Source organism: Pagrus major, chromosome 14 (genome assembly GCF_040436345.1).
Source record: "Pagrus major chromosome 14, Pma_NU_1.0".
Classification (NCBI taxonomy): domain Eukaryota; kingdom Metazoa; phylum Chordata; class Actinopteri; order Spariformes; family Sparidae; genus Pagrus; species Pagrus major.
In genome coordinates this window covers 14,835,983-14,846,759 of record NC_133228.1, presented here as the reverse complement: position 1 = coordinate 14,846,759, position 10,777 = coordinate 14,835,983, and the positions used below count along the sequence as shown (strand labels likewise).

The window sequence follows — 10,777 nt, the reverse complement described above, 5'->3', positions numbered from 1 at the left end:
AGTCTGGTCTAGCGACAGTCAGAATCCCCGTTCAGAGTAGACAGGAGCACAGCCGCGACTACAACTCTGTGTCAACTGTCTTACACTACCTAGAGGACGGATTCCTGTACAGACACCAGGACCAGGTGAGGAACACGACTGACACTGACCACTATTTGTTGTTATTATTGTTGTTCCATCTTGTTTCAGACTGTTGAATCCACCCAGGACTTTCCTAGCGTAACGTTAGCGCCTCTGTGAATGTAACCTGCCAGCTAGCAGCTTTGCTATCCAGCTAATTCTGGCTGTCAAAACAACAGAGAGAAGCATAATCTGCTAGTAGCCAGCGGGAAAGCACAGCGCTGTTCTCTCTTTACGTGGCGTTGCACTCATCTGGAGGCAGGATTTGGCTTGTTAAAAGGCAGATAGGTGGATGTGTTAAGCTGTCAAGACGAACACAAGCGTCATTAAAGAGTTATCTGGCTTCTTTGGGGTTTAGCAGCTGTTGTTAGCGGACTAGCCAGCTTCGCTAGCTCGGTGTAAACAAACCATCATCGTAGGCTGTCGATGGGCTGCAGTCTGCTTCTTGTTTTAACATTGACAACACCTCCTGGGTCAAATGTAAGGTGGAACATTTTTGCAACAGTTTGAGGTGAGACAAATAAAAATGGTCCTTTTTGTGGCTGTCAACAAGAAGGGAGTCTGGCTGGAGTTTTGGGTTTCTTTGTCTTGCTTGCTCGCCAGTGTTTTGTTGACTCCTCTCTACTCTGTCTGAGTTTACATCATCGCTTAGTTGGCTCAATGTGCTGCTATTTATGCGCACTAAAATCATCTAATATGTTATTAACAACAGGATGCAAGTAGCTGGTGTAAAGGCTCATTTATTTAAACAATTCTGTGTTTCTGACAGTCCTGGTTTTTTTTTGTTTTTTTTTGGCTCAGCTTTGTTGATCTTGTATCTTAACATCTGTTTTGGTATCTAGCTCTCTCATGACTTTTCAGATTGAGAAAATACTGCTTTTTATGTATAATATAGCCATAGCACTATGCAGTAGTTATTTTTAAAAATATATGATAGTGCTGTTTAAGCTTGTATAAGTTTATTTCATGTTGTTGAGCCCCAAAGACTCAAAAGACCTGATCTGAACCCAATCCGTTTGCTTCATGCAAGTCTGTGGGGATTGAACACATATTTTACACATTTACAGTGTAATTTATTTATGAGGTTTTTTGCAGCAGTTTCTCTGAGAAGAAGCTAACATATTCATTAGTATTTTTTACCAAATAAAAAAAGATGCTTTCTGCAAAAAAGGCTGCTGATAGAGGTTTGTAATAAATATTATTAGTTCAGCTCAATGGTCCAAATCTTCTTGACTGGATATTATGTTGTGTTTAATAAGTCTTTTTTGCCAATCAGCATTTATTTTTAGTTGTACTCAACTCACATACAGCGCTGCATGCATGCCCATCCCATTTCAGTGTTCTCTGACTGTTTGGTTTGCCACAAAGCATGAGGTCACCTCATAAATATTTTATGGGCTGGGTAGCTGATAGCCTATTTGTCTTGAACCCAAACTTTATATGTACAGAAACACTCCCAACCGTTCCTCTATCTTGAGATTAGCCCATGGATATTTCATGGAGCGGAGTCTTAACTGGTGTTTGTGTTGAAACTCATTCTGCATTTTTAATCAGCACCTCCTTGTGCAGTTTGACCCTTTGGGGCCTGACAGTGTCATTATTTCAAAGTGCAATTTTGCTTAACAGCACGCATCGGAAAGTAACTTAAAACTGTGACCTGTAAATATAATTACACAAACCCATCCATGATGTTAATCTCAAGTGTCAGTGTCCCTCTGTGTCAAAGCTCACGTAGGGAAACAAAGCAGACCTGTGTCTCTTTTTTATGTATAGCAACTATTTGCACAGTACTATGTGGAGTTCATTAATCTGAGGCTCATCTAACCAGGAAATTTGTGGTAAATGTGTGCACCAAGTCTCCCACGGTAGCTATTGAGCAATACGTCATATTTTATTTTACTGGAAGTTCAACTCTCTAGAGAATTTAATGTATAATGAAGTCAGTCTTTGACAGTGTGCCAGGCAGGAGAGCAGCTAAACATAGCTTCTAATAATAGTAGAGGACTGTCAGTGCAAAAATTGATTGATCATAAGACAGAGTAGCTGCCTCATTCTTTCTTTTATATTCCTTTTCTTGTGTCTGTCTCTGCTTTCTTTCCTTTGCACAAAACAGGCCTGTGTGTTCGTGCATGTGATGTGCAAAACACGCCTTTTTCTTAAACGGATTATGTTGTTATGTTGTTGCCTAAGTGAACATGTACACACATCACAACATTCGCAATACACCCAGCTAAATAAGCCTGTCACTAGTTAATTGCTTATCCATAGGCACAGGAGGCATTTTCCACCCCAAACACTCAGTGTAAACCTCATTAAGAGAAAGATTATTTTTGTTTCTGTGTGACAGAGTATATATATGCATGCATGTTGGTTTGTAAATATATAGTTGTTAGGAAAAATATTATCAAAATCACTATATGGCCAAGTGCATCGTCCAAATCACAAGGGAAAATGTGTCACAACATACCATTATAAGTGAAGCATTGTGGTGCAGCAGAGATGCCCCAGTTGGTGATAATGGAATGCAAAAAAATACCATTTGTGACTAATTTTGCATCTGTCAATATAATCAAAATAGGATTTTTTGGAGGGTGTACATGTGGATTTATTTCTGTTATCAAGTTCATCCACGGTATATGTCATACAGTATGTCTTTACCCACATCCCAACAACAAGAATTCTCGGTAGGACAGCACAGGAGCGAAGGCACTCAAAAAGACTTTTAATGAACAGCAGATTTAACCTGAGTCTCTCTCTTAATCAGTGGAACCAACCCAATTTAACAGCTTCAGAAAAATCTCAGAGAAATCTTACATATTGGCAAATTGACAGTAATCTGACAGTATAAAATTAGTTGGTGACCAAAATGTTCTCATGTTACAGAGTCAGTCGGCACTGATATCTTTTGTAGTTAGTAGCTTCAGGTTTGCTTTTCATCAGAACATTAAGGGGACCTATTTTTATCTGCACGTGACCCACCTTTGGATTACCACCTAGTGCTTGAAAACCACTGCATTTAGTTCCACTGCATTCACCAGCAGGAGAGCCAAAAGTGCACTGACCTTGTTGTGGTCTGCTGTGTTCAGATGGTTGGTGGTTCAGTCAGTACCATTTACAAAGAGCAGTGTCTTTAAATATCTCAGGGTGGTAATTTGGGCAGGATTTAACCTGTTTACATGTTAGCCTTGGCACTGTATAGTGGAGGTCCAGGGACATTTACACATTTTCAAGGAATATTTGATATCTTCCGCGATTCTCTGCTGTAATTAAGTCTGAAACTGTATATCAGATTGATTTTTCAGCCTTCACCACCCACAAACTGAAGATTTGAGAGTTAATAACTCGGTCATAGTAGCTGGCAGCAGTGCCAGCCTGTTATACGGATGTTTTATGTGGATTTTTCTGCTCATGGATCTGTTGCATTGTATCTAAGTGAACAGTTGTGATTGTGGGAGCGCTTCTCTTTTCTGGAGGCAAACATTTCTTTATTTGTTGGTGGACATGGCTTTGCTCCTTATATTCTCAATGAATTTCACTGAAATGTTCAAATAATACCTCCTGTTGGGTGAACCACCTCTTAGAAATTAAGTTTAAAAAGTTTTAACCTAATAGATGTAGTGGATTTATTAAGTTCAATATAATAACAATAGATTGAGTATACCTCGTCTGAACACTGGCTCACCTGGACACTTGTGTGTCTAGCGTGAATGTATGGCTATAGTCGGGTAGAGCATTTGATTGAGGGACTAGTGCTGTTTAAAATGTATTCGACAGATTGTTGCATTTGTGAGTTTGTTTCACGTCAAACCAGTCCTTTGACTATAACAAATCGGCCCATCTCCTCTGGAGAAGGACACCTGAATGTCATCTAACATATGTTGACCATGTGTTATCTGTCACGGTATGTTCCTCTTGTCTTCTGATGGAATTAGGCAATTCTTATGAACAGGGTGTGTGTGGTGTTAATGTGGCTGCCTGTGTGTATATTTGAATGAGAGAACAAGGGTGTGTGGTTCACGTCACACTGGCTCTTTGTTTATCTCTCCATCATAAGACTGCTGGCAGCAGCATCAGTAACTCATAGCTGTACCAGGACTAAGTGGTCACCGCACTAACACAGACAACCTAGGTATGACGCATAATAGTTATAAAATTAAATTAGGTAAATTTTGAGATGAAGAAAGTTTATTTTGTTTATTTATTTATTTATTTTTGCTGCTAGTTGATTGATGTGAGTTAAAAGGCAACTTTGATGTAGAAAACATGCAAAACTATCTTGTAAATAGTCTGATGTCTCTATCATTAATTTTCTCATGAAGCAAACCCCACCCATATCAATCTGCACATCTGCTTTTATTACTAAATTACTTGCACTGACTAGCTTTTAGGTGTAGCTGCATGGAGACAGAGAATCAGAGGTGTGTTTCAGTAATATCACGTTGGGGTGGGTGTGTATACGCGTGGTTATGTTTAAGTGCAGGTCTAAGTACGAATGCATGCTCCCAGTGAACAGTAAAAGCAGTCATGTGGTCTCCAACAGCAGGTTTACATCATTGTAAAGCTGTCCTTAACACAAAGGAGGCCCTATTCACCAACCTCCTGCCACGGGAACACACACAGCATAAAGCACACCACACCACCAAATGAGGAGTTTGACTCCAGAGTCACTAATACAAGTTTTTGGAAAGAAAATTTGTTGATGGATAACAAAATAGTAACAATTTACCAGCCAGAAAGTGTCCTTTTTCATTTATTGCATTCAGTACAGTATTAAACGCACAATTTTAATTCTTCTGTTTCTGCACAATGAAAAGGTTTGAGGTGATTTTGGTTCAAGGGCTGATAATGTACAGGTTTAATTGCTTTTTCAAGACAAAACCACTCGGACGAAAAGAGGAAAATAGGAGTAAGTTGTTGACGTCAATAGCACTTTTCTTTTTACCAGAGTAAGCAAGATCAGGGACTCAAGGTATTGGCAATTTAACAAGAAAACTGACCCACTCACCCTGACCTTTCAAGGTAGAGATCTTTATGTTTGAGTTGTACTGATGTTAGCAAATAGTGGAAGGAGAGACAGACATGACATGTCAGGAGCTAGTTGACTTTACCATGTTGTTTAAAGGGCAATGTGCGAAATCTGTTGTCACAGGAAGCCGTTATAAAATGTCTTTGTGACTTTTGGATTGATGTTAGGACAAAAAAGATTCTGTTGAAGGTTGAAGTGTCTGTGCCGTTGCCTGTGCGTTGGTTATTAGAGTCATGACAACTTGGCTTTAAATTAAGAGGGATATTAATTCCAGAAAAAAAAGCTAATTGGAAAAGCAAATTTTAGCAAAATGTCCTCAAATCGTATTACTTAAGATTTGTGAATGCTTTTACCATGTGGATGTCCTCAAATGTTTTAAAATACATTTCAGAAGCTTAAATCAGAGAATTTGGACCTTTTTTAATCGACTATCAAAATAGCTGGCAATTAAATTAATAGATGACAATTAATTGATTAATTGTTGCAGCGTTACTTGTCCCGGAAACTTGTTGAATATTTGATACACTGCAAGTGCCTTGGATAAAAACAGCTACCTGCACGCCATGTTCCTGAAAATGGGAATGAATGTCTTCCACCATCTACATGACCCAGCTTCTTTTGTTGGGTTTTGTGGTGGTTGGCTTCCATTAGTGCTGCATTACCCCCATCTGCTACACCATCCCTTGCCCCATCTATTCCAGCATTGCGATGGTATGCGTGAAACAGCTGGAAATGTTCCTTAACTTAGGCTACCCCAGTAATTTACTGGTAATTATGTGTGAAAGAGGCTTGTCCTTGCTAAAACTCTTGCTAGTAAAAACAGCCTTGATGAGTAAACAACGGATACAGATCAGTGTAAACCTGTTCTGACTGATTTTAAACTGACAGACCTGTGTAACCTGTTTTAAACACAGTGTCTCTTGGTGACTGTTGCTGGTGTCTGTCTAACCTGGTAAACCAGATGTGAGGTCATGAGAAAGCTGAAAGTCATGCTCAAAGTGGAGTTCTGTTTTAAGGTCCATCACCTCATTGTAACACCGGGTAAACACATCTGATATAGCCCATCAGGTCAAGATTGTACCTGCTGAGAGGCTGGTTTAAGACACACTGGCCTACTTTACTGTGGCTATAATTGCTGTTTTATGTATCAGTGAATCATGTGAGAGTGTGAAATGGCGTTTTGGTTCACTCTCCCTGCTTTCATAGCATCCCATTCTCATAGCTGTTTTCACCAAAGAGCAGACGAGTAAAGTGAGCAACTAGCTGGTTACGGAGGCAGACATTTCCCTTGGGAGTTGGTAGAGACCAAAAACAGAGTTTAAAGAGAGAAAGAGTAAACATGACTCCAATGACAATAAATGCTAAATTAGCTCTGTGACTGCTGGATGTGTAAATAAGAAACTGTTTGTTAACAAGTTTACCATAACAACTAAAAGAATGGTGATGTTATGTCCATGTTATTTCAGGTTGATATATTTCGTGAGGTTTTATATTCAAGAGCATTTGGTTGATGTCTGTCATTTACTCGATTTTATCATTGCTGTTATGGTTCATCCTACTATATGCCATTGCTACGATCATTCTGGTAAAAAAAAAAATCCTCCTTTATGTAGCACAAATTTTGTTTGTGTCAGACAGGAAAATAGACAGAAATAAATGCACTGCTTCCCTATGTGGTACAGTCAGTGTTTGTTTGTGTGACTCTGTCAGAGAGAGAGTAATGACTAGCAGGTGACAGGCCACAGGCCATTTCTGACGGAGTGACTCAAACAGTGAGCACACATCGCAGGGAAGACGGCATGTTGCTTGACAGCCACTGACTTTCACTGCACAAGAACTAGAAGTAGAATAGGAATACTGTAACAATGCTGAGGAAGTCATGAATAAACACTACATACACTGTGTCAAAATCCTGTGTTTTAGTTGACTCTCAAGCAGGATGTTCATTATAATTTGCAGTAAATAGCCTAAAAATAGAAAATGTAAGAGGAATAGGTTTGACTTGACGTGCTAAATCTCTCTAATGAGATTGCTGTTGCAGCCAACAGTGTGTTTTAACTTTCCAGCACACCTGTCTTGAATAAAGCTTTAATTACGAGTCTCCTTAAAATCAAAGAGCTACCAACACAGAAATTTAGGTGAAACGCCTAGCAGACATCATGGGAGGCAAATATCAGCTATATGTATATATATGTATGCAACTTATTTCAAGATTTTTTTTTTGTGAAGAAATAGCTAGCTTGACCTCTAGCTTAGCATAAAAGACTCCTTCTATCAAGCCATAAGACAGCTAAATGAGAGTATGAAAGTGTCCTCTTTTGTAGCATTGTTTATCTGCTTGAAATCGAATCAAAAGCGCTAAAACATGGGTATTAAAATCTTCCAGTGAAAGGCTATAACGATAACTATAATGATAACGTTCGGAGCACCCACACTGATGAACGGTAATGTTCTTTAAACGGGGGCGCCAAGCACTCGCTTTCTGCTCCAGTTCTGTTGGCTGCTTAGGAAAATAGATATTGATGACCTGTTACTGCTGTACTTTTGTAGAGAAACAATAAAACAACAACCGAGAAGAATATGGCTTCAAGAAATTCTTCAAAGATGAGATAAATGCGAAGAATCCATCATTCTGTTAGAGAAAACAAGGAGTTCTCGTCTTTTGAGGTCAAATTTTATTCACTTTTGTATGAGTCAATGTCAATTATCTTAGTTAGTTTTAAGAGTTTAAGAACAAGACGCCCTGTGAATTGAGACAAATTTTGATTGGCTGTCAGTGTTCAATTGTTGTATAGTCGGGGTTTGGATTCCTCCATCCTCTTTAGTTGGATAATTTTAAAAATTATCCATTTATAGATATTGTTATTGTTCTTGGTGTGAACGACCCTTAAATCCATATGTGACTATTCCTCCTCTACTGGTTGCATTATCGCCCTCTCTCTTGTCTCTATATTTTCATTCTTCTAGGTTAGGTTTTGAACATGTGTAAAAATGGCCATGAACTTTTTCAGTGCATCGACAACTTGCACAATATTTACACGTACTGTTCAACCTTTGTCCTACATTTGACTACGAGTAGTATTTCACCCACATCTTCATGTGTCACTACACAAACATCCATACACACAACCAGATGATGCCGCTAAGCAGGTTTACTGAGTCATATCTTCTGTCCTTCTGTAACATCTTGTTCTTGAACCCCTCTCTTTCTTCTTAGCAGATGTAATGCTTTCACCCGCTGCCATTGTGTGCAGTGAACTTCCTCATAAAACACATTTTCTCTCCCTTGGCGCCCTAAACCGAGTGCGTTCATGCCTCATATTCAGGCAGCATTCACGTTCAAGCAAAGACCCCCTCCTCTATAGCACATAATTTATACACAAAGTGATATACATGGGATTTTATAGTACAGTCACAGCCATGACAGATGGGCCCCTTAACCTAAAGTGGGTCCCTAGTCTACAGTTAAAGAACCAGAAGTAGGTACTTCTGCTTCTTTTTCATTTCAGTTCCACATTTTACAGCTGCTGCTGCTGCCCAGTTTCACCATTCACTCTTTCCCCTTGAGGAGAGAAAAGTAGAGAACAAATCAATTCCCATTGACATTTCTTTTCGGGTTTCAGTCATTGTTATTGTCTTCCTTCCCCCAGTCTTTTGTTTTTCTTTTCACCTGAGTTCCTGTGTGGTTTGTCTGTCGCTTGCCAGGATTGATTTTTCTGAGCCACGTCTTCACAGCTCTACAGTGACAGTGACTACTTTGGAGTGAAGTCAGCTGTCTTCTGCCTGTGTGTGTGTGTGTGTGTGTGTGTGTGTGTGTGTGTGTGTGTGTGTGTGTGTGTGTGTGAGTGTGAGTGTGAGAGAGAGAGAGAGAGAGACAGAGAGACAGAGAGAGAGAAAGATGGTGACAGTGAGCACGAGGGAATGTTAGGCACATGCTCATGCATGTGTGTGAAAGTGCACATAGATAAATGACCTTGTCTCAAGAGTATTAGCTTGCTAACCTTAGCATGTTTATTGTTCCCATTTATCTCAGAGTACAGGAGTACTAGAAAAAGAAATTTGGTCATTACTTACAGATCTATTTATCATGTAGGCTAATAAAGTGCAGTATGAAATGAAACCTAGACCCAATGTGAAGATGGTCTGCTAAAAGATAGGTGAGAACATCAATACCACTGTCTTGTTTTGTCTTGTAAATGTAAAGCTATAGCCAGAAGCTGGTTAGCATATTTTAGCATAAATTGCTGGAAACAGGGGGGAACAGCTAGCTGTGGCTCCATCCAAAGCTAACACAAGGTAGATATACGAGTGGTATCAGTATTCTCATCCAACTGTGGAGAAGCAAGTAATGTTTTTAAGTCTTTTATTTGAGAAATATGAGAAAAATGTGTTTATCCTCTGGGTGTTTTTTCATTTCAGTGCAGATCAATGATAAACATTAAGATAAACATAACGGGAAACAACAAGACTCTTCAGATGTGACAGTGGCTTTGACAGCAGAGCGACTTAATGTTGAGAGAGGTTGTTATGATAAAGTCACAGGTTTGATCTCTTCAGAAGACAGTTAATGGTCCTCTGGATACCAGCAGCCTTCACATGAGACTGTAATGTAGTAACTCAAGCAACCCTCTATCTACTGTTATTTAAAGCTGTTTAAGGTTAGGATAGCTTCAGTACATCAGACAGAACGTGCTGCGACATGAAGTGCAGATAAGATGTGCTGTATGACAACAAACTAACAACACATCTCAAAGTACAAAATCAGAGCTGAATTGCCAGGGTTTTAAAATTGCCAACTCACAACATGCCATCACGGCATGCGAGACATGTACACACACTGATTTTATCAGCTGTAGTGGATTCACACTCACGATATAGCTGGTATTGACCTCTGGGTCAAATCAATAGCATCAATATTAAAAGCTCAATAGCATCCACGCTTAAAAGACAATAATGTTTATTGATGGCATCGCTGTTTAAGTCTCAGCCCTGGGCTGCTTCATAATGTCAGGAGAATAAAATATTAAAAATTAAAAGAGGAAGTCTGTACTAAAAGACTATTTCTATATTGCTGAACAGTTGGAAAGCTGTGCCCATCGAGCAGTTTCATTAGCCAAGAAGGGGAAGTGTTGGTAAAGGGCACTGTGCACACAAGTAGATTTGTGGGTGAGGAGTGAGTATTGGTTAATCCCCTCCTAGACCCAGAGTCTGGTTCCTTCAGGCTTCTGTACTGTTTTTACCCGCTGTGTCCATTCTTCTGTCTCTTCCTGGGGTTAAAGTGTCATTCTGAGACAGTTTGATGTTTTTTCTGAGTTGCAGGAAAAAACGAACAGATGGTAAACTTGTCTGTGTTATTGTTTTGTTTCATGGAGCTTGATTTTAGGAAATAATTGAACCTTGCTCAGGGACTTTAATGGGGGGGAAAAGAAGGGCGTTTACAACATTACCGAGCCAAGAAAATCATGACCATATTACCCGGCACAAAACATCTTGATGAGTCATTTTACATCCTGTTGACGACAGACATAATGTGTCAGCTGTTCTCTCAGAACTGAAACTTCTACATTTGGAGTTGGCTCGAAAGCTGGGAAGCCCCATTTGGTTTGGGTGTTTGAATCAGTTTTTTTCCCT

The 10,777-nt window shown here is 39.5% G+C and overlaps 1 protein-coding gene across 1 annotated transcript in view; it reads left to right on the top strand.

Moving 5' to 3' along the window:
* Window positions 1-10,777, top strand: part of adipor2 (adiponectin receptor 2) — a 29,937-nt gene continuing 19,160 nt past the window's right edge. Inside the window, exon 1 of the mRNA XM_073480317.1 lies at window positions 1-125. The gene's annotated coding sequence lies outside the window, so the exon portion shown is untranslated. The remainder of the gene's footprint in view (window positions 126-10,777) is intronic.